A 22,307-nucleotide genomic window follows, 5' to 3' on the forward strand; every position below is an offset into this window, starting at 1 on the left:
ATATATATATATATATATATATATATATATATATATATTGAAGAGACAGCACTGGTCTTCACAGCTGTGCAAGTAGTCATCCAGGAATGCCAGCCCGGAGAAGAATACAAACGTGTAGTGGATACAGCACCAAAAAGCCGGAGACTCAAATCTTGATGGAGTGTGACTTTATTCGCTCCCCAAAATGCAATGTTTCGGCAACAAACTGCCTTTTCAAGCATAACAAACAAAGTGGCAATGTGCACATATATAGGAACCACAACATTCAGTGATTGGTTAAACAACAGGTGTCTCACATGTGTCATTATAATCCTCTTCATCATCCATTGGCTAAAATATGTTACCATATTGATCCATGTATACAAAAATACAAATACATTAAAATATCAAAGTGACAACTATCGATTGTACATATAAGCATCTGATGAGCTCACTGGGACTTCACTTACATCCATCCATGTCTCTGATTGCAGCCTCCACTTGCAGATGATACAATTTTCACATGTCCTCATGTATGATGGCTTGTAAACAAACTATGGCTGCGTAGTTACTCAGTATGCAAGATGTAGTTCCGATCAGCTAATCAGTCATCATCTGCATGCCCGTGTCCTTACAATTCAATATGGGCATGCGCTGACTATCCGCACATGCGAATGTGAACATGAAAATCAGCACACGTGTGCGCATACGCCCGATCATCGCAATAGCATACTGCATATACGAGTCTGACTAGACTTCTTTATACATGCAGCATACATATCGCTAATATACAATAATTTTTTTTAAAGAACTGAACGAGGTGCTATATTGAGACAGGGATAAATATATCACAAAGTGCATAATGACAATCATTTCATATTTTACATATCTTTCCGTGAAGTCCTCAGTAAATTCATCGTTAGATGCATTCTTCATTTATCCTCCATTCTACACAGTGATAAAGTGGTAAAATGATAAGGCCTAAAAGAATGAAAAAAATGTTTTTTTAAAACAATATAACAGATTAAAAATCAAGAACCTTATATTGCAACCTATATATAATCTTACTCACACTAGGACCAGGTAAAGGGATAAAAAGGAATAGAAAAAAGGGAGAAAAGAAAAGTAAAAAAAAAGGGGAAAAGAAAAGAAGAGTAGAAAGGGAGTTGGGGGGAAGAGGGGGGGAGAAGGGGAAAGAAAAAAAGAAATTAGAGGGAAGGAAAGAAAAAGAAGAAAAAAAGGTGAAGAGAAAGAAAAAAGAAACAAGGGAAAAAAGGGGGTAGAAAAGGTGAAAAAAGGAAAAACGAATGATAAGAAGAAAATGGGAAAAGAGACAAGAGAAAAAGAAGAAGAAATAGAAGTCTGCACATAAGTCTACATAAATGGTTTCAAGCCAAAATCCATATTCAGCCCCTTCGGGGCTAGAAGATTCTTTAGTGGTAAATATATCTTCAGTATCTCTGTCTTTTGCAGAACTTAATATATTACAAAAAGGGGTTATCTTTTTGTCCGACAACAGGCACAGACTGGTTCGAACTCACGATTGATTTGGAGGGATTTTTCAGGTGCTTGCGCCTGAAAGGTTTCTTCCAAGAAACTTCTTTAAGTAATGCTGATGTTGAAGTTGATATACCTTGTTCTACAGAATTGACATTGAGGGATGTGAACTTGCTTAACAAAAGTCAGTTTATGTCACCTAGAACTAGCAATGGGATTGAAGCATTTGTGGAAGTGGTAACCAAACAAATTGCAACATTAAAGGAGAACAATACAAGTTCTGTTTGACATAATTTGACTCGTGAGGAACATGAAGTGTTAATTAAATTACAAAAGAATTCAGAGATTACTATAAAAGCAGCGGATAAAGGGGGTGCCCTAGTCGTTATGGACACCCCCCAATATCTGTCCGAGATCACCAGACAACTCTCTGATGCAACAGTGTATAGTAAATTGAAAAAAGATCCATTAAGTGAAATTCAGGCAGGCATCGCACCTTGATTAAAGAAGGCGGTTAAGAACAACATCATAGATGAGGAACTGGAAACATATCTGGTACAAAATCATCCCATAACTCCAGTTATATATTGTCTCCCAAAGATACATAAGAATCTCCAAAACCCTCCCGGAAGACCTATTGTCTCCGGGAGTGGTTCGGTGTTCTCACCCATTGCAATATATCTAGATAAGATCCTCAGATGCCATGCTACCTCTGCCAAATCTTTTATCCGAGATACTGGTGATTTTATTTATAAAATTCAGTACATATTTTGCCCCCCTGGATCCCTTCTGGTGTTGTTCGACATGGTTAATTTATACACGTCGATCGAACACTCCAGAGGTATCCAGGCGGTAGCCAATTGTCTCACAGACACTAATCTTTCCTCGGGTACCCGTTGCCTTGTTCGGGAGACCTTGGGGGCCATTTAACTGGATATACGAAATTGCTACATGATGATGTGTTTCCCTCTTTATGCACTGAAGCTGGCACGTTCCCTGAGTTTTTCCAGCAAGATGGTGACCACCACATTATGGGTGTCAGGTCCGAGCATTCCTAGATGAACAGTTTCCTGGAAAGTGGATTGGTCGTCGTGAGCCAGTTGAATGGCCCCCAAGGTCAAAATTGCCGACTTCAAAATGGCCGCCATGGTCACCACCGCTCTTGAAAAGTTTTCCCCCTCACATATACTAATGTGCCATTAACAGGAAGTTAACATCACCAACCATTCCCATTTTATTAAGGTGTATACATTAAATGGCCCACCCTGTACATGATATTGCGTTAACAAATTCCTGCCAATGACATAAAAATATGTCATAGGGCAGGAAGGGGTTAAAATCAACCTGCTACCACTACAAAAAGTTGCAGTAGTTTTGCAGTAGCTTGAGGCACACTGATTGGGAAACACTGGGTTACACGGCCGATTCTGGTGGAAGATGGCTGAATTAAACTTGTACATGTTTATTTCAGATCTTTTTATTTTAATATGGTCTTTTATACTGTATTAAATGGTTCTGTATTTATTTTAAATCTTTACTAATACAAGACAATGTTACCTTTATATCCTTTTTTTATCCTTCTTCATAATTCCTTTATGGAACTATCTGTATTGTCATTTCTACTATACTAATTCTCTTCTATCCAATTGTGGAACATTTTCAAGGTCAGGGACCTTTTGAATTTCTTTCCAGATTTAAGAATTAGATGTTCGATACACGTTACTTTAGGACAGACCTTGGGAACAAAAAAATAGACAAATTCCTATTGACTAACAATATTAAATAATTATGCTGGACTGCATAGAGATACCCAGTTGAGAAATAGGAGCAGATGCGGGGCTAAATTCTTGCATCTAAAACTCTACATAGATCATTGCGGGTGCTACTGAAGTTTGATAAGGCTCTAATTCCATATATTTAATAGCACTCCAGTCCGTTTCAGTTAAAGTGTACCTGTGGTTTGCAATAACTTATTATACACTCTAGATAAAGTCATTGGCCGACATTTATCATTGTCTTTAGACAAAAAGACGCAAGCAGGGTTTATTTGCGCCATTTTTGCGCCTTTTTGTTTACACGTTTCTGCTGATTTTGAGTTGCAATCCACTGATTTTGAGTTGCAATCCACTGATTTTGGCAATACACATGATATAGAAGGGATTTATGACCTGCGCCTTTTTGTAAAAAGGCGCAAAGCGACTGAAAAATCTCTAAAACTACACCATCCCAGACCTGGCATAGCTTTTTAGTGTATGTGAAGAGAGAAATTTGAGAAAATGTTTACCTGCACAAAATTTATCAAATGCTCTGTAAACATTTAATAAATTTGGTTCTCCTACACATTACCAGCACACAAAAAAAAGGTGTAAAAAAATGCTTCACTTACACCTACAATGATAAATGTGGGCCATTATATGTATATTTGTAATATACATTGGTTAAAAAATGTGTATATTTTTGGGTGAAAAAATGCTGCAGCTATTGCCTGTGTGTCTTGGTGCGGAGACAAAACACAGGAAGTGAGGACAGGACAAGCAGGGCTCTGTGCAGACTTGTCAATCAGTCTGCAGTGGAAGCCGGAGTTGTGACATAGAGCCTCAGTGCACAGAGCCCTGCTTGTCCTCATTGTACAGAACCCTGCTTGTCCTCAGTGTACAGAGCCCTGCTTGTCCTGAGTGCACAGAGCCCTGCTTGTCCTCAGTGCGCAGAGCCCTGCTTGTCCTCAGTGTACAGAGCCCTGCTTGTCCTCAGTGTACAGAGCCCTGCTTGTCCTCAGTGTACAGAGCCCTGCTTGTCCTCATTGTACAGAACCCTGCTTGTCCTCAGTGTACAAAGCCCTGCTTGTCCTCAGTGTACAGAGCCCTGCTTGTCCTCAGTGTACAGAGCCCTGCTTGTACTCAGTGTACAGAGCCCTGCTTGTCCTCAGTGTGCAGAGCCCTGCTTGTCCTCAGTGCGCAGAGCCCTGCTTGTCCTCAGTGCGCAGAGCCCTGCTTGTCCTCAGTGCGCAGAGCCCTGCTTGTCCTCAGTCTACAGAGCCCTGCATGTCCTCAGTGTACAGAGCCCTGCTTGTCCTCACTGCACAGAGCCCTGCTTGTCCTCAGTACACAGAGCCCTGCTTGTCCTCAGTGTACAGAGCCATGCTTGTCCTCAGTGTACAGAGCCCTGCTTGTCCTCAGTGTACAGAGCCCTGCTTGTCCTTAGTGTACAGAGCCCTGCTTGTCCTCAGTGTACAGAGCCCTGCTTGCCTGCCCACCCTTCCTATATTTTGTCTCTGCACAGGTACACACAGGCAAAAGTTGCAGGGACAAAATAATACACCTTTTTAACCAATATATATTATAAATATAATGTTATTATCTACATTATATAAAAAGTTTTAGCAAATTACAGTGCGGTGGCGCAGTACGGGAGGTGTTACCCCGTGCTCCTGCTGTCTTGCTAGGCAGCATCCTTCAGTGTCCCCAAGGCCCCCTGCACTTCTCCATTGTAAATATGTTTTACCATTTAGAGTGTTATAAAATTAAATGTTGCTTTAAGAGTTATACCATGTGATATGTCATTTGATTGTTACCCAGAAGGTACTATTGACCAGGTGATCCGAAGAGTGACAGATGGGCTCCCTGCTATTCTCCCCATATAAGCCCTGGGTTGAGCTTCTCTCTTAGCTCTTGCTTCCTGCTGAGGTCCAGTGCAGTTGTGCCTAGTGTGTGTGTCCAGAGTGTTGGAGACCTCAAAGTCAAGTCCTGCAGCCACCATCAAGTCAAGTAAGCTAAAGTCACAGCTCTATGAGTCAAGTCAGTCCCTGTCATCCGTCAAGTCAGCGTGGTCTGCATTCAATTGTCCAGTCCTACTACAAGTCCCAGCAAGCCCTTGAGGCCTCTGAGTCACTGGTCACCTCCTTAGACCCTGGCTGAACTGTATAGACTTTACCAACTGTCTACCCTCAGTAAAGCTACCGTTGTCCGTAACTTGGCATCGGAGTCCTTATTCCACCCCCCCCCCCCGTGCCTAGCCCAGGATCCAGTGGCATACCTTCAGTGGTTGTAGGCGAAACCACGCCCTGGCATCACAAATACAAGGGTTAACCCATCTGCCCCTAGGGTAACAACATCTGTCCCGCACCACACACCCCGCCACCACAACTTTTGGTGTGCCGAACAGGATGCGAGTGTGCGCCTTATGCCACAGGTCCTCCCCTCCTAGTCTGAACTGTGTCCAATATTGTCTGCAAAAACTGCATGCCGATGCGGTGTAAGTCTACACCAAAAAGTGTATGGGACTTTGCAAGTGAAAAGTGCTTTACTCGTGGCGCTTGTGAAAAAGAGGGGGAGATGAAGAAAAGACTGTTATTTGCCATCGTGGATTGTAGAGTCAGTACCTGAAAGGGTTAATTGGGTCCTGCCCCTATGTAAAAATGAATGTAGAAGGTGTACTGTTGTAGGTGTTGATAGATACTGGGTCACAAGTGTCTACTATACCTAAAAAAAAATTCTATCAGCATTGGGATGCTAGTTCATTGTGTGAACTGGAGGATGTTAACTTCTGAGTAGTTGCGGGTAATGGGCAACCAGTCCCCAGATATGGATACTGGGAGCCAACCATTCAGTTGAGAGAGGATGTACTTAGCGGGCAGGGAGTGATTGTAACTAATGTGACAGAAATGGGGTCTGCTGAATTTATACTGGGGATGAACATTATGAAAAACTGTTTTGTTGAAATAGTAGATGCCTTGCATGCCTCTTTCCCCATATGTCCCCTTCAGGCCAGCGGGCTGCACAGCACCACTCAAAAGTTCTACAAGCGGAGTGGAAGTTTGCCAACAAGCAAGGTGATATCTTCAGAGTTCGAATACAAGACATCTGGAGGGTGACCTTGCAAACCAACACAGAGACTATTATCTGGTATCGTGCACAACCCGGAGTCATGAATAGAGACTATGAAGCCTTGCTGGGGCCTCTGCAACTAGAAGACCACCCTCTTGTCCGAGCTGCGAGAAGCCTTGTCACCATTACCAACAGGAGAGTTCCAGTCCGGTTAGTCAACCTGTCTGATGCTGCTACTGTGATACCTTAATACACCCCAGTAGCCCAGTTGTATCTCATAGAGTCAAAGAACATCCTAACAGAACGTATGGTGGCCCAACAGCATGCAGCCCAAGTGGCTGAAGGATCCAGTACGAGTCCTCCCTTAGCCCTGGAGGGTACAACTCCAAGTTGGAGACGACACTACCCCAAGGGACCAAGTCATTAACCCCTTCATGACCCAGCCCATTTTCACCTTCATGACCTGGGCATTTTTTGAAAATCTGACCACTGTCACTTTAAACATTAATAACTCTGGAATGCTTTTACTTATCATTCTGATTCAGAGATTGTTTTTTCGTGACATATTCTACTTTATGTTATTGGTAAAATTTCACTGATATTTGCATCCTTTCTTGGTAAAAAATCAAAAAATTTCATGAAAATTTTGAAAATTTAGCATTTTTCTAACTTTGAAAGTCTCTGCTTGAAAGGAAAATGGATATTCCAAATAAATTACATATTGATTCACATATACAATATGTCTACTTTGTGTTTGCATAAAAAATTGACAAGTTTTTACTTTTGAAAGAGACCAGAGGGCTTCAAAGTTCCGCAGCAATTTTCCAATTTTTCTCAAGATTTTCAAAATCGTAATTTTTCAGGGCCCAGTTCAGGTTGGAAGTGGATTTTTAGGGTCTTCATATTAGAAATACCCCATAAATGACCCCATTATAAAAACTGCACCCCCCAAAGTATTCAAAATGACATTCAGTAAGTGTTTTAACCCTTTAGGTGTTTCACAGGAATAGCAGCAAAGTGAAGGAGAAAATTCTAAATCTTCATTTTTAACACTCACATTTTCTTGTAGACCCAATTTTTGAATTTTTACAAGGGGTAAAAGGAGAGAAATCACCCTAAAATTTGTAACCCAATTTCTCTCGAGTAAGGAAATACCTCATATGCGTATGTAAAGTGTTCGGTGGGCGCAGTAGAGGGCTCAGAAGGGAAGGAGCGACAATGGTATTTTGGAGAGTGAGTTTTTCTGAAAGGGTTTTTGGGGGGCATGTCCCATTTAGGAAGCCCCTATGGTGCCAGAACAGTGGACCCCCCCACATGTGACCCCATTTTGGAAACTATAAGGGGTGCAGTGAGCATTTACACCCCACTGGCATTTGACAGATATTTGAAACAGTGGACTGTGCAAATCAAAAATTTTATTTTTCATTTTCACAGACCACTGTTCCAAAAATCTGTCATACACCAGTGGGGTGTAAATGCTCACTGCACCCCTTATTACATTCTGTGAGGGGTGTAGTTTCCAAAATGGGGTCACATATGGATATTTATTGTTTTGTGTTTGTCAGAACTGCTGTAACAATCAGCCACCCCTGTGCAAATCGCCTCAAATGTACATGGTGCACTCTCCCTTCTGGGCCTTGTTGTGCGCCCCCAGAGCACTTTGCGCCCACATATGGGGTATCTCCGTAGTCGGGAGAAATTGCATTACAAATTTAGAGGGTCTTTTTTCCCTTTTACCTCTTGTGAAAATGAAAAGTATAGGGCAACACCAGCATGTCAGTGTAAAAAATTAATTTTTTTACACTAACATGCTGGTGTAGACCCCAACTTCACCTTTTCATAAGGGGTTAAAGAAGAAAAAGCCCCCCAAAATTTGTACGGCAATTTCTCCCAAGTACGGCGATACCCCATATGTGTCCCTAAACTGTTGCCCTGAAATACGACAGGGCTCCAAAGTGAGAGAGCGCCATGCGCATTTGAGGCCTGAATTAGGGATTTGCATAGGGGTGGACATAGGGGTATTCTATGCCAATGATTCCCAAACAGGGTGCCTCCAGCTGTTGCAAAACTCCCAGCATGCCTGGACAGTCAATGGCTGTCCGGCAATACTGGGAGTTATTATTTTGCAACAGCTGGAGGCTCCATTTTGGAAACAGTAGCGTACCAGACGTTTTTCATTTTTTTGGGGAGGGGGGGCTGTGTAGGGATATGTGTATATGTAGTGTTTTTTACTTTTTATTTTAGGTTAGTGTAGTGTAATGTTTTTAGGGTACAGTCACATGGGCAGAGGTTCACAGCAAGTTTGCCGCTGGAAGTTTGAGCTGCAGCGCAAAATTTGCGCCATCTCAAACTTGCAGCACTCACTGTAAACCTCCGCCCATGTGAGTGTACCCTGTACATTCACATTGGGGGGAGGGGGCAAACATCCAGCTGTTGCAAACTCCGAGCATGCCCTTTGGCTGTCCGTGCATGCTGGGAGTTGTAGTTTTGCAACAGCTGGAGGAACACTGGTTTGGAAACACTAAGTTAAGTAATAAACTTTCAAGTGTTTTGCAACCAAACTTAGCGTTTCCAAACCAGTGGGCCTCCAGCTGTTGCAAAACTACAACTCCCAGCATGCATGGTCTGTCAGTGCATGCTGGGAGTTATAGTTTTGCAACAATTGCAACAGCTGGAGGCACTGAGGTAGGAAACGGACAATGTTTCCCAACTAGTGTGCCTCCAGTTGTTGCAAAACTCCAACTCCCAGCATGCCCAGACTGCCCAGGCATGCTGGAAGTTGTAGTTCGGCAATATCTGAAGGATCATATGTTGCCGAACTACAACTTCCAGCATGCTTGGGCAGTCTGGGCATGCTGGGAGTTGTAGTTTTGCAACATCTGGAGGTCCACAGTTTGGAGACCACTGTATAATGGTCTCCAATCTGTGCTCTTCCAGATGTTAGAGAACTACAACTCCCAGCATGCCTGGACAGACTGAGCATGCTGAGATTTGTAGTTTTGCAACATCTGGAAGAGCACAGATTGGAGACCATTATACAGTGGTCTCCAAACTGAGGACCTCCAGATGTTGCAAAACTACAACTCCCAGCATGCCCAGAAAGCCAAAGGCTGTCTGGGCATGCTGGGAGTTGCAGTTTTGAAACTCTCAGAGGCAGCGGTGAGATCGCTTTACGGCGATCTCACTGCTGCCAATGAAGATGCCGCCCTGCTGCCGGAAACTCACCTCCGGGACGCAGCGCCGCCGGGACCGCCTGGAGAACGCCGCTCGCCGCCGGGACCGCTCGGGACACCGCTCGGATGGGTAAGTGACGCCGGGGTACGGGTTAGGGACACTTAGCAGAGCGGTGTGTGTCCCGATCCCCGTGATCGGGACTCACACACCGCGCTGCTATCAGCTAGTCAGATTTGACCAGCTGATAGCAGCGATCGCTGGGGGGGTGGGGGTGGGGGATGAAATCCCCCGTGGTCGCATGGTAAGATGGCTGGCTATCAGTGATAGCCACCATCTTTCCGGGCGCTGCGGAGTGCCGCGAGTAGCGGCAAAAATTTTCATGACGTACCTGTATGTCATGGGTCGGGAACACCTTGCTACCCATGACGTACAGGTAAGTCATAGGTCGGGAAGGGGTTAATGTCGCCAAAAGGTACCATGAAGCTTTTAGCAAACACTCCACAGATTTCTGGCATATTTCCCTGATCCAACACCGAATCCCCACCTATCAAGGAAAGACAACGCCCAGTTGCGCCAGGCATGTATCAGACTGTCAAGAAGATGCTGGCCGACATGAAAGAGGCAGACGTCATCCAAGAAAGTTAGAGTCCCTGGGCGGCACCACTTGTCCTGGTCAAAAAAAAAGATGGAACCATCTGCTTCTGTGTCGACTACAGGAAACTGAATAATGTCACACATAAGGATGCTTATCCTCTACCAAGGGTCGAGGAGTCACTCACAGCCCTCGGGTCTGCTGCTTACTTCTCCACCCTGGACTTAACCAACGGATATTGGCAAGTGCCCATGGCCGTGGACAGGGCCGGACTGGGGATTAAAACCAGCCCTGGAAATAATTGCAGACCAGCCCCACAGCATCGCATCAGCCATCGGTAGCCACACCTAGATTTATCCCTTTACAGTACACTAATATATGTATATATATATATTTTTTTTTTATTTATTTCCTCGATATATATGTCTATATTATACTGAGACCAATATTACCAATAATACCAGTATACAAGGAAGAATATTATCACCATTTATATTACCATCATACTGTTACTGAACAAATCCTGTATACCAGTGTTTCCCAACCTTTTTCGGCTCGGGGCACCCCTCCGAAAAGAAAAAAAAAGTTGACGAGCAAAAAATAAATAAATAAATAAATAATTTAAAAAAAGCCTCAATGCACACAAATTCCAATATCTATTTATCAGTGGGTATGTAGTTTAAAGTGCTGCTTTATACAGCAACTCACATGTGATGTCTTCTCTGATCAGCGTCGTTCGTCTGGTCTGGACCGTCCTGACCATTTCTTCCAGCCACAACTCTTCACCGTTAAACCTCCAAAACAAATCTATTAGGCTCCACACTTTACCAGCATCTTTAAGTGAAGAGGAATACAGGGGCGTATAGGTGTAAAGAGGTAACAGACGGGGTGTACATGGGAGACAGGTGTGTAGAGGAGTGTACGGGGGAGACAGAGGGCTGTACATGGGTGACAAACGCATGTACATGGGAGACAGGTGTGTAGAGGAGTATATGGGGGTGACAGAGGGGTGTAGGGGGTGATAGAGGGGTTTACAGTGGTGGCAGAGGGGTGTAGAGGAGTGTACATGGGTGACAGATATGTGTAGAGGAGTGTACATGGGTGACAGAGGAGTGTACATGGGTGACAGAGGGGTGTAGAGCAGTGTACATGGGTGGCAGAGGGGTGTAGAGGAGTGTACATGGGTGACAGGGGAGTGTAGAGGAGTGGCAGAGGGGTTTAGAGGAGATTACATGGATGGCAGAGGGGTGTAAAGGGGTGTAGATGGGTTGCAGAGGGGTGTAGGGGAGTGTACATGGGTGGCAGAGGGGTGTAGAGCAGTGTACATGGGTGGCAGAGGGGTGAACATGGGTGACAGAGGGGTGTAGAGGAGTGTACATGGGTGACAGAGGGGTGTAGAGGAGTGTACATGGGTGACAAAGGAGTGTAGAGGAGTGGCAGAGGGGTTTAGAGGAGATTACATGGGTGACAAAGGAGTGTAGAGGAGTGGCAGAGGGGTTTAGAGGAGATTACATGGGTGGCAGAGGGGTGTAAAGGGGTGTAAATGGGTTGCAGAGGGGTGTAAAGGGGTGTACATGGGTGACAGAAGAGTGTACATGGGTGACAGAGGAGTGTAGAGGAGTGGCAGAGGGGTTTAGAGGAGATTACATGGGTGGCAGAAGGTGTAAAGGGGTGTACATGGGTGGCAGAGGGGTATAAAGGGGTGTACATGGGTTGCAGAGGGGTTTAGAGGAGTGTACATGGGTAGCAGAGGGGTGTAGAGGGGTGTACATGGGTGACAGAGGGGTGTAGAGGAGTGTACATGGGTGGCAGAGGGGTGTAGAGCAGTTCACATGGGTGGCAGAGGGGTTTAGAGGAGTGTACATGGGTAGCAGAAGGGTGTAGAGGGGTGTACATGGGTGACAGAGGGGTGTAGAGCAGTGTACATGGGTGGCAGAGGGGTTTAGAGCAGTGTACATGGGTGGCAGAGGGGTGTAAAGGGGTGTACATGGGTGGCAGAGGGGTGTAGAAGACTGTACATGGGTGACAGGGGGGCGTCAGGGGTGACAGGGGTGGACAGGAGTGAGTGACAAGGTGGTAACGGGGGGGCAGAGGGGTGTACTTGGGTGGCAGAGGGGTGTATAGGAGTGTACATGGGTGGCAGTGGGGTGTAGAGGAGTGGACAGGGGTGACAGAGGGGTGTAGAGGAGTGTACATGGGTGACAGAGGGGTGTAGCGGGGTGGAAGAGGGGTGTAAAGGGGTGTACATGGGTGACAGAGGGGTGTAAAGGGGTGTACATGGGTGACAGAGGGGTGTAGAAGACTGTACATGGGTGACAGGGGTGGACAGGAGTGACAAGGTGGTAACAGGGGTGAAAAAGGGACAGAGGGGTGTACATGGGTGACAAGTATGTGGTCAGAGGGGTGGACAATGGGGGGTGAACATGGGTGACACGAGGATGGACAGGGATTACAGAGGGGTGGACAAGGGTGACAAGCGGTTAAAAGAGGGGTGGACAGGAGTGACTAAGAAGGGTGGACTGGGTTGACAGAGGGGTGAATCGGGGTGTGGACATAGGTGACAGGTGTAAACTGGGGGGTGGTCAGAGGGATGGACAGGGGTGGGTGAACATGGGTGACAGGGGGATGGACAGGGGTGACAGAGGGGTGGCCAAGGTGGACATGGATGACAAGGGGGATAAAAGAGGGGGGACAGAGGGGTGAATAAGGGGGTGGACATGGGTGACAGGGATGGACAGGGGGTGGACAAGGTGGACATGAATGACAGGAGGATGGACATGGGTGAGGGAGGGGGGATGGACATGGGGGAAGGGGGGGATGGACATGGGTGAGGGAGGGGGGGTGGACATTGGTGAGGGAGGGGGGATGGACATGGGGGAAGGGGGGATGGACATGGGTGAGGGAGGGGGGGTGGACATGGGACAGGGGGGAATGGACATGGGACAGGGGGGGATGGACATGTGTGAGGGAGGGGGGATGGACATGGGTGAGGGAGGGGGGATGGACATGGGACAGGGGGGATGGACATGGGACAGGGGGGGATGGACATGTGTGAGGGAGGGGGGATGGACATGGGTGAGGGAGGGAGGGATGGACATGGGTGAGGGGGGGGATGGACATGGGTGAGGGGGTGGTGTACATGGGTGAGGGGGTTGTACGTGGGTGAGGGAGGGGGGGTGGACATGGAAAAGGGAGGGGGGGTGGACATGGTACAGTACCTTAAGCAAGCCATTTTTCTTCCCCGTTCTTCCCTCTCCGGCAGGGCACCGACTCAGGGCTCCGGCAAGGCAATCATTCACTGCGCCGCAGGGGGGGAGGGGGACGCTGGGGCACTGGTCACTACACCGGCCCAGCGCAGCTTCCGCATACTTCCCCTCTCTGGGCCGCAGGGGGGAGGGGGAGCTAAGGGAGTTAGGGGGACGTAGGGGTACGCTGAGGCCTAGAACAGCAGCCCCTGATGATGTGACTCCTCCTCCTCCATCGCAGGTCCTGTTACAGCGCACACAAACTTCCCTTCTCCTGCAGCACCGGGGAGGGAAATAAAAAAAATAAAAATAAAATCACGGTTGGTAATCACTGCGCTCTGGGTGTGCAAGTATTGGAGTGGCGGGGCTGGGAGCCTACAGCTCATAGCTCCGCCTCTCTGTGGCCACTTCAAACAAGGTCCTGACTTAGCATCAGCACCTTGTGTGAGTGAGCAGCCACTGTGTGGCCGCACACGGGCCGGCCCCTGCCGGCCCACTGTGCGGTCGGCCTACCGGGAATTTTCCCGGTATCCCGCTTGGCCAGTCTGGCCCTGGCCGTGGAAGACCTGGAGAAGACCGCCTTAGCAACACCCATGGGACTGTTCGAGTGTAAAAGTATGCCGTTTGGGCTATGTAATGCCCCTGCTACATTTCAGCGTTTGATGGAAAGGTGCCTGGGCCATCTAAATTTTCAAAGTGTCCTATTGTACCTGGACGATGTCATTGTGTATTCCAAGTCCTATCAGGAACACCTCAGTCATCTGTCAGACGTCTTCCAAGTCCTCATCAAGCATGGGCTGAAGATCAAGCCGTCAAAGTGTCACTTGCTCAAACCTCAGGTACACTACCTGGGTCATATTGCCAGCGTCGAGGGAGTCCAGCCCAATTCTGAAAAGGTGGAAGTTGTCAAGAACTGGTCTACCCCACGCACGGTGAAAGATGTCAGGAGCTTCCTGGGATTTGCCAGCTACTGCCGCCGCTTCATTCCCCACTTCGCCCAGATTGCAGAACCCCTCACAGCTTTCTTACGGGGTACGGCGCAGGAGAACCACAATGGGAAACTACCTGTTGAATGGGCCAAAAAGCAAGAGACAGCGTTCCGCGCTGTTAAACGTCTGATGACGTCCTGCTGTACCCAGACTACAGTCAGCAGTTCCGGTTATTTACCATGCCAGTTTAGAAGGTCTGGGAGCCGTCCTGTCCCAAGTCCAAGAATCCAAGTGGCCAAAGAAATTGTCAGAAAGAAGAAGACAACAGGAGGATTATAACCATCATGCTTCTGCCAAACCACTTCAGTTGGGCGATAAAGTCTGGCTGCTGAAGTTTCCAAGGACCCACAAGTTAGACTCTATCTGGGAGACAGAACCGTACATGGTGACGGCCATATCATATCTGGACTCTGATGTATACTAAGTCCAAAAGTCTGGTTATGAGCCACAAGTTGTTCACCGAAACCGAATCAAATTGTGTCTGAAAGAAGATCTACCAGTGCTACCAGCATTACCTCCTCCAGCTGTCAGACCTGTGAAAGAATATGTTCCAGGTGAGGGAATCCACCCAACCATGGATTTCCCCATGTTTTCTCCAACTCAGCCTGTGATCTTCTGTGTCACACCAACCCCGTGGCCGGTTCAACCAGCACTAGTCTCCACACCAGTCCCAGTCTTGTCACCATTAGTGATGAGCAGCAGGGGCCATATTCGAATTCGCGATATTTCGCAAATATATTGATGATTATTCGTCCTATGTTTGTGAAATTCGTATATTCGCCATGTTCATTCACTTTTTTTTCCATGCAAAAATTTGCTTGAAAAATGCACATAAAAATTTGCATGTAAAAAAAACAAAGAAAAATGAAAATTTGCATGGAAAATTCGCATACAAATTTGCATGTGAAAAAAACAACAAAAAACGAAGTCATCATTATGAATATATAGCACTATATTCTAAATATTTGCGAAATCGCGAATTGACGATATTCGCGCTAAAAATTTGTATTACGAATATTCGTGCTCAACACTAGTCACCATTGACTCTGGCCTATACGCCAGTCTCTAGAGTACCAACTCAGTCTCCAGCCTCTCCAGTGCAGATGCCAGCAACTCTGGGTCCCGACAGCCCTGGACCAATACGCACTTGAATTCATCGAGGAAGAGTTAGCTGCAGCATCGGAGGCTCTAAGGGTAGACACAAGGACAAATTCCCACCAGGTACAAAGATTAACTCATTATGTACCACACATAGTCAGTTCACATATGGTGAAAGTAGTCCACATATATGCAAATAATTAACTATGAAATACAGCGAGATGAGGTAAACTCCCCAGTACAGGTCACCTGTGTAACCCAGGAAGAAGTACAAAAAATCTAAATAGACAAATCGCCAGGTCCAGATGGCATTCAGCCCTGTGTTCTAAAGGAATTAAGTAATGTAATAAACAGACCCCTATTTTTAATATTCGGGAACTCTATAGTAACAGGGACTGTTCCCCAGGACTGGCGCATGGCAAATGTGGTGCCCATGTTTTAAAAGGGGTCAAAAGGTGACCCCAGGAATTATAGACCTGTTAGTTTAACCACCATTGTATGTAAACTGTTTGAGGGTTTTCTCAGAGATGCTGAGAGATTTTGATAAAAATAAATGTTTGACTCCATATCAGCATGGCTTTATGAGGGATCAGTCCTGTCAAACTAACCTGATGAGCTTTTATGAGGAGGTGAGCTCCAGACTGGACCGGTGGGAATCTCTGGATGTCGTATATCTGGATTTTTCCAAAGCATTTGATGTGGTGCCACATAAAAGATTGGTTCATAAAATGAGAGGGATTGGGCTGGGGGAGAATGTGTGTAAGTGGGTAAGTAACTGGCTAAGTGATAGGAAACAGAGGGTGGTTATTAATGGTACTTATTCTGATTGGGTGACTGTTACTTGTGAGGACCACAGGGGTCAGACTTGGGTCCTATTCTATTTAATATTTTCATTAATGACGTTGTAGAGGGGTTGAATAGTAAAGTAGCAATCTTTGCAGATGATACTAAACTCTATAAAGCGGTAAACACTGTAGAGGACAGTGCACTGTTAAAAATGGATCTGGATAGGTTGGAGGTTTGGGCTGGGAAGTGGCAGATGAGATTCAACACTGATAAATGTAAAGTAATGCACATGGGGAGGAAAAATCCAGGCTGGGATTATGTATTAAAGGACATCTGCAGGGCTGGTACTTAAAAAAAAAGTTTACCTTATCTGATAGCTCATTAAAAGACCTTTCCAAAGATACCTCATTTATCCAAAACGGTCCAGCCGTTCTCTGGTAATTGCCACCCAAAGCAGTAAGCAGCCATGTCATAAAGACTACATTTCCCATGACCCCCTGCACCTGCTTCCTGTGAGCTGCTGCTCTCCCCCCTCCTCTCCCCCCAAGGAAATTATAATAAATTATAATAAAGTGACGCCCACAGCTCCTTCCCTTGTGGTTATCCCCTCCCATCCTCACCACATGTTCACCCCTGTCCAATAGGAGAGTCGGCTGTGGCTGCCTGGAAAATAGCTTACATAGCTATAATGTACAGTGTGGAGTTGCAGGGGTGCCTCCAGCTGTTGCAAAACTACAATTTCCAGCATGTCTGGAAAGCCAACGGCTGTCAGGGCATGCTGGGAGTTGCAGTTTTGCAACAGCTGGAGGTGCTCTGGTTAGGAAACACTGATAGATTATGGTGCAACATTTAGGGACTGAGGACAGGGGGACAATGTGGACTTATGGACCTCTCAGCAGCAGTGACCCACAGGAATGCTATGCTTTCTCTCAGCACCACACTGCTGTAAACTTTATTCCAAGAGGCCAGTGAGAAAAGGGACACACAGTACAATAGCTAACATGGTTGTGAGAGGCAGGCACATAAAGGGTTACTGCCTTCACTGACAGCAGCACACTTTAGCAGCCGGACAGATGTCACCCCGGAGACCGAGGGGGGGAGGAGGGGGCGCAGGCCGTGCTGAAGCTGATTGCAGGCACAGGCTCTGTTTCTGCTCACATCCAAACGGCTCAGCTCACAGCCCTGAAACTCCCCTACTGTGCGCTCAGCCAATTATAGCAGAGCACATAACAGCCTAATGAATATGTATAAGGTTGGAGGAGCTGCAGGGGGAGTGAAGGATCCTGGGAGTTTGTGACGTAGCGTCGACCTAGCTGACAGCCCCATAGGGAATAACATGTAGACGCTACTCACATTAGAGCCCCAGGCAGCAACTTCCTGTGACAGCAAAGCAGCTAAACTGTGCAGAAAAGGTAATGGAGCACAATTAGTAAGTTGCATAACTTCTTATTTAATGACATTAGAGCACTACTCCATTAGCACTGCAGTTGTCATTTAAATGGGAGAACACTTGGGACGACCGATGTGGAAAAGGAGACTTGGGAGTCAGTAATTTAGCTGTAGTGACCAGTGTCGGGAAGCTGCTGCCAAGGCAAATAAAATCATGGGGGGCATCAATAGGGGCATAGATGCCCACGACAAGGAAATAATTCTACCGCTGTACAAATCACTAGTCAGACCACACATAGAATACTGTGTACAGTACTGGGCACCAGTGTACAAGAAAGATATAGTGGAGCTAGAGAGGGTTCAAAGACGGACAACCAGGGTAATACGGGGAATGGGAGGACTACAGTACCCAGAAAGATTATCAGAATTAGGGTTATTTAGTTTAGAAAAAAGAAGGCTTAGGGGAGACCTAATAACTATGTATAAATATATCAGGGGACAGTACAGAGATCTCTCCTGTGATCTATTTATACCCAGGACTGTATCTATAACAAGGGGGCATCCTCTACGTCTAGAGGAAAGAAGGTTTCTACACCAGCACAGATGGGGGTTCTTTACTGTAAGAGCAGTGAGACTGTGGAATTCTCTGCCAGAGGTGGTGGCCATGGTGAACTCTGTAAAAGAGTTCAAAAGGGGTCTGGATATATTTTTGGAGAATAATAACATTACAGGTTATGGATTCTAGTTCTATAGGGACAGAATGCTGAGCCAGTAATTTATTCTGATGCCATATTTGGAGTCGGGAAGGAATTTTTACCTCTACTAAGAGTTTTTTTTTGCCTTCCTCTGGATCAACTCAGTAGGGACTCATTAGGGTTATAGGTTGAATTTGATGGACTCTGGTCTTTTTTCAACCTTATGAACTATGTAAGATAGGATTGTAACATTATTTGTCGTCCCAGTCTACAAGTTCTAAATATATACAGTTATATGTCTAATGTTTTCTCTCCTGTCCACGTATACAGGGCTCTCTATTGGCCAGAGGGTTCACCTGATATCTAGATAATGCACGTAGAGCGACAGAATTGATAAAGGTAAAGGTAACACTGTTGTATAGTGTAACAACATATATTGAGTTCTGGGGAGATGTCTTGAGTGTCTTCAGAAAGCAGTTACAAAGTGCGTAGACAAGCATTTCTTCCTGCCACTTGTAGCAATTGGTAGGGGTCTCAGCATTGAGACCCCGACTGATCAAAACTTTTTTTTTAAAGTGCCAGTATCCATTTATCTTTCTCAGTAAAACAGTGTGGGGGAGATCCATCAAAACTTGTGCAGAGTTAAAGACAACCAGTTGTCCATAGCAACCAATCAGATCACTTCTTTCATTTTTGGAAAGGCCTCTAAGAAATACAAAAAGCAATCTGATTGGACGCTATTGCAACTGGTCAACTTTTCCTCAGCACAGGTCTTGATGAATCTCCCCCTGTGACTTCAGCTGATGCAAAACTACAACTCCCAGCATGCCCGGACAGCCTTCAGAACAGTGTTTCTCAATCAGGGTGCCACCAGTTGTTGCAAAACTACAACTCCCAGCATGCCCGGACACTCGGACAGCCTTCAGAACAGTGTTTCTCAACCAGGGTGCCACCAGTTGTTGCAAAACTACAACTCCCAGCATGCCCGGACAGCCTTCAGAATAGTGTTTCTCAATCAGGGTGCCACCAGTTGTTGCAAAACTACAACTCCCAGCATGCCCGGACAGCCTTCAGAACAGTGTTTCTCAATCAGGGTGCCACCAGTTGTTGCAAAACTACAACTCCCAGCATGCCCGGACACTCGGACAGCCTTCAGAACAGTGTTTCTCAACCAGGGTGCCACCAGTTGTTGCAAAACTACAACTCCCAGCATGCCCGGACAGCCTTCAGAATAGTGTTTCTCAATCAGGGTGCCACCAGTTGTTGCAAAACTACAACTCCCAGCATGCCCGGACAGCCTTCAGAACAGTGTTTCTCAATCAGGGTGCCACCAGTTGTTGCAAAACTACAACTCCCAGCATGCCCGGACAGCCTTCGGCTGTCCGGGCATGCTGGGAGTTGTAGTTTTGCAACAGCTGGAGACACACTTGTCAGTAGAATGGGTTCTATATAGGAAAAATGGTGCTGCATGAAGCCCTATTTTTTATCCAATATAACAGAATGGAGTCTCCATCGCAGATATCAACATGACCTAAATAACACGGACATATTTTTGTATCCCCCCGTAGGAACTCGCACAATACCCCAGTCACATTATTCATGTGGCATAGATAACTATGGCTCACCCACCACGAAAGTAAATATAAATGTAACACTTACGTGTATGGCAAAATGGCATCTAAAAGCGACGCCGTGATCCCCACCCATCGTGCACTAAACATAATATTCCATTTATTAGTCAGATTACCGCGTCTTGTCTTTTTATAGCCGTTGCAGCCCTCTCGGAGATGGCACTTAAAGAATCAATGCAGCCTATCTGAAACGTACCAAGTAATTGATCAAAGCTCTCTGCCGAATCACATCTTAATCCTTACGAAAAAAAAAAAAAAAGGCTTCTATTTTTAAGCACATCCAGGAAGTCATACCGAATCCGGCAAAGTGAATAGAACACCATTACCCGGTGCTTCATCTTAATCTGATTGATCCTGGGTCTGATAAATTGTTGTTTTTTTCCCCCCATAAACTAAGTACTATATTGCTAATGGCTTGTCGTATCATTTACCGAGCCTTCCCTTCAATGCGTTTGTGCTTTCTCGCTTTTTAATTGTGCGATCTGTGAAATAAATGGGAAATATAAAGCATTTATAATGGAAGAAGTGATTGCTATGAACCGGGGCTGGAGAAGTGTAATTATAGAAAAACATTTCCCTAACTTCTTCGGTACTTTAGAAGTGTCATATGCCTATGTTATTTACTCCGGTAGTGCCGAATGTAGATAGAGATGAGCTACCGGGATAAGGACCTCATTGATCAGAACTGAATGAAAGACACCCCTTATGTGCAGGACTATAGTGAGACTGAGGGGTAAATAAAGGGATGGATGCGGTCACCTATTAGTAATATTCTCGTATATTCTCGTAAGGGTAAGCTTATGTTTACATCTGCACCTATTCTGCTCTGTTAAGCGTATGTTCACATGGCGGAATGTCCGTGTGCAATTCCACAGGGATATTCCGCACGGACATTCTGCTGCAGCAGACTCCTATTGATTTTTAAAGGGATACTCCAGTGGAAAACATTTTTTTCTAAATCCACTGGTGCTAGAAAGTAAAACAGATTTGTAAATTACTTTTATATACAAATCTTAATCCTTCCAGTACTTATCAGTTTCTGTATACTACAGAGGAAGTTGAGTTGTCCTTTTCATTCTGACCTCAGTGCTCTCTGCTGACACCTCTGTCCGTGTCAGGAACTGTCCAGAGAAGGAGAGGTTTGCTATGGGGATTTGCTCCTACTCTAGACAGTTCCTGACATGGACAGAGGTGTCATCAGAGCGCATTGTGGTCAGGCAGAAAATAAATTCAAAAAGAGAAGAACTTCCTGTGGAGCATACAGCAGCTGATAAGTACTGGAAGGATTAAGATTTTTAAATAAAAGTAATTTACAAATCTGTTTAACCCCTTAACGACACAGGACGTATATTTACGTCCTGCACCGGCTCCCGCTATATGAAGCGGGATCGCGCTCATCAACGGCCGGGACCCGCGGCTAATACCACACATCGCCGATCGCGACGATGTGCGGTATTAACCCTTTAGAAGCGGCGGTCAAAGCTGACCGCCGCTTCTAAAGTGAAACTGAAAGTGACCCGGCTGCTCAGTCGGTCTGTTCGGGACCGCCGCGGTGAAATCGCGGCATCCCGAACAGCTGACCGGACACAGGGAGAGCCCTTACCTGCCTCCTCGGTGTCCGATGACAAATGACTGCTCCGTGCCTGAGATCCAGGCAGGAGCAGTCAAGCGCCGATAACACTCATCACAGGCGTGTTAATACACGCCTGTGATCTGTGTAAAAGATCAGTGAGTGCAGTGTTATAGGTCCCTATGGGAGCTATAACACTGCAAAAAAATGTTTAAAAAAAGTGTTAATAAAGGTCATTTAACCCCTTCCCTAATAAAAGTTTGAATAACCCCCTGTTACGCCGAGCGCTCCGGGTCCCCGCTCCTCCCCGGAGCGCTCGCTTCACTCTCCCCGCGGCAGCGCTCCGGTCACGTCCTCTGACCCGGGGCGCTGCGATTCCGCTGCCAGCCGGGATGCGATTCGCGATGCGGGTAGCGCCCGCTCGCGATGCGCACCCCGGCTCCCCTACCTGACTCGCTCTCCGTCTGTTCTGTCCCGGCGCGCGCGGCCCCGCTCCCTAGGGCGCGCGCGCGCCGGGTCTCTGCGATTTAAAGGGCCACTGCGCCGCTGATTGGCGCAGTGGTTCCAATTAGTGTGTTCACCTGTGCACTTCCCTATATCACCTCACTTCCCCTGCACTCCCTTGCCGGATCTTGTTGCCTTAGTGCCAGTGAAAGCGTTCCTTGTGTGTTCCTTGCCTGTGTTTCCAGACCTTCTGCCGTTGCCCCTGACTACGATCCTTGCTGCCTGCCCCGACCTTCTGCTACGTCCGACCTTGCTTCTGTCTACTCCCTTGTACCGCGCCTATCTTCAGCAGCCAGAGAGGTGAGCCGTTGCTAGTGGATACGACCTGGTCACTA

At 46.3% G+C, this 22,307-nt stretch overlaps 1 long non-coding RNA gene across 1 annotated transcript; it reads right to left on the reverse strand.

Moving 5' to 3' along the window:
* Positions 1-150: 150 nt before the first annotated feature.
* Positions 151-20,061, reverse strand: LOC130357610 (uncharacterized). The gene is made up of 2 exons (XR_008889195.1): positions 19,927-20,061; positions 151-960 (listed from the first exon to the last, which is right to left on the reverse strand). It is a non-coding gene; the product is annotated as an uncharacterized LOC130357610 (long non-coding RNA).
* Between the last annotated feature and the right edge of the window lie 2,246 nt (positions 20,062-22,307).

This window comes from Hyla sarda, chromosome 2 (genome assembly GCF_029499605.1).
Source record: "Hyla sarda isolate aHylSar1 chromosome 2, aHylSar1.hap1, whole genome shotgun sequence".
Lineage (NCBI taxonomy): Eukaryota > Metazoa > Chordata > Amphibia > Anura > Hylidae > Hyla > Hyla sarda.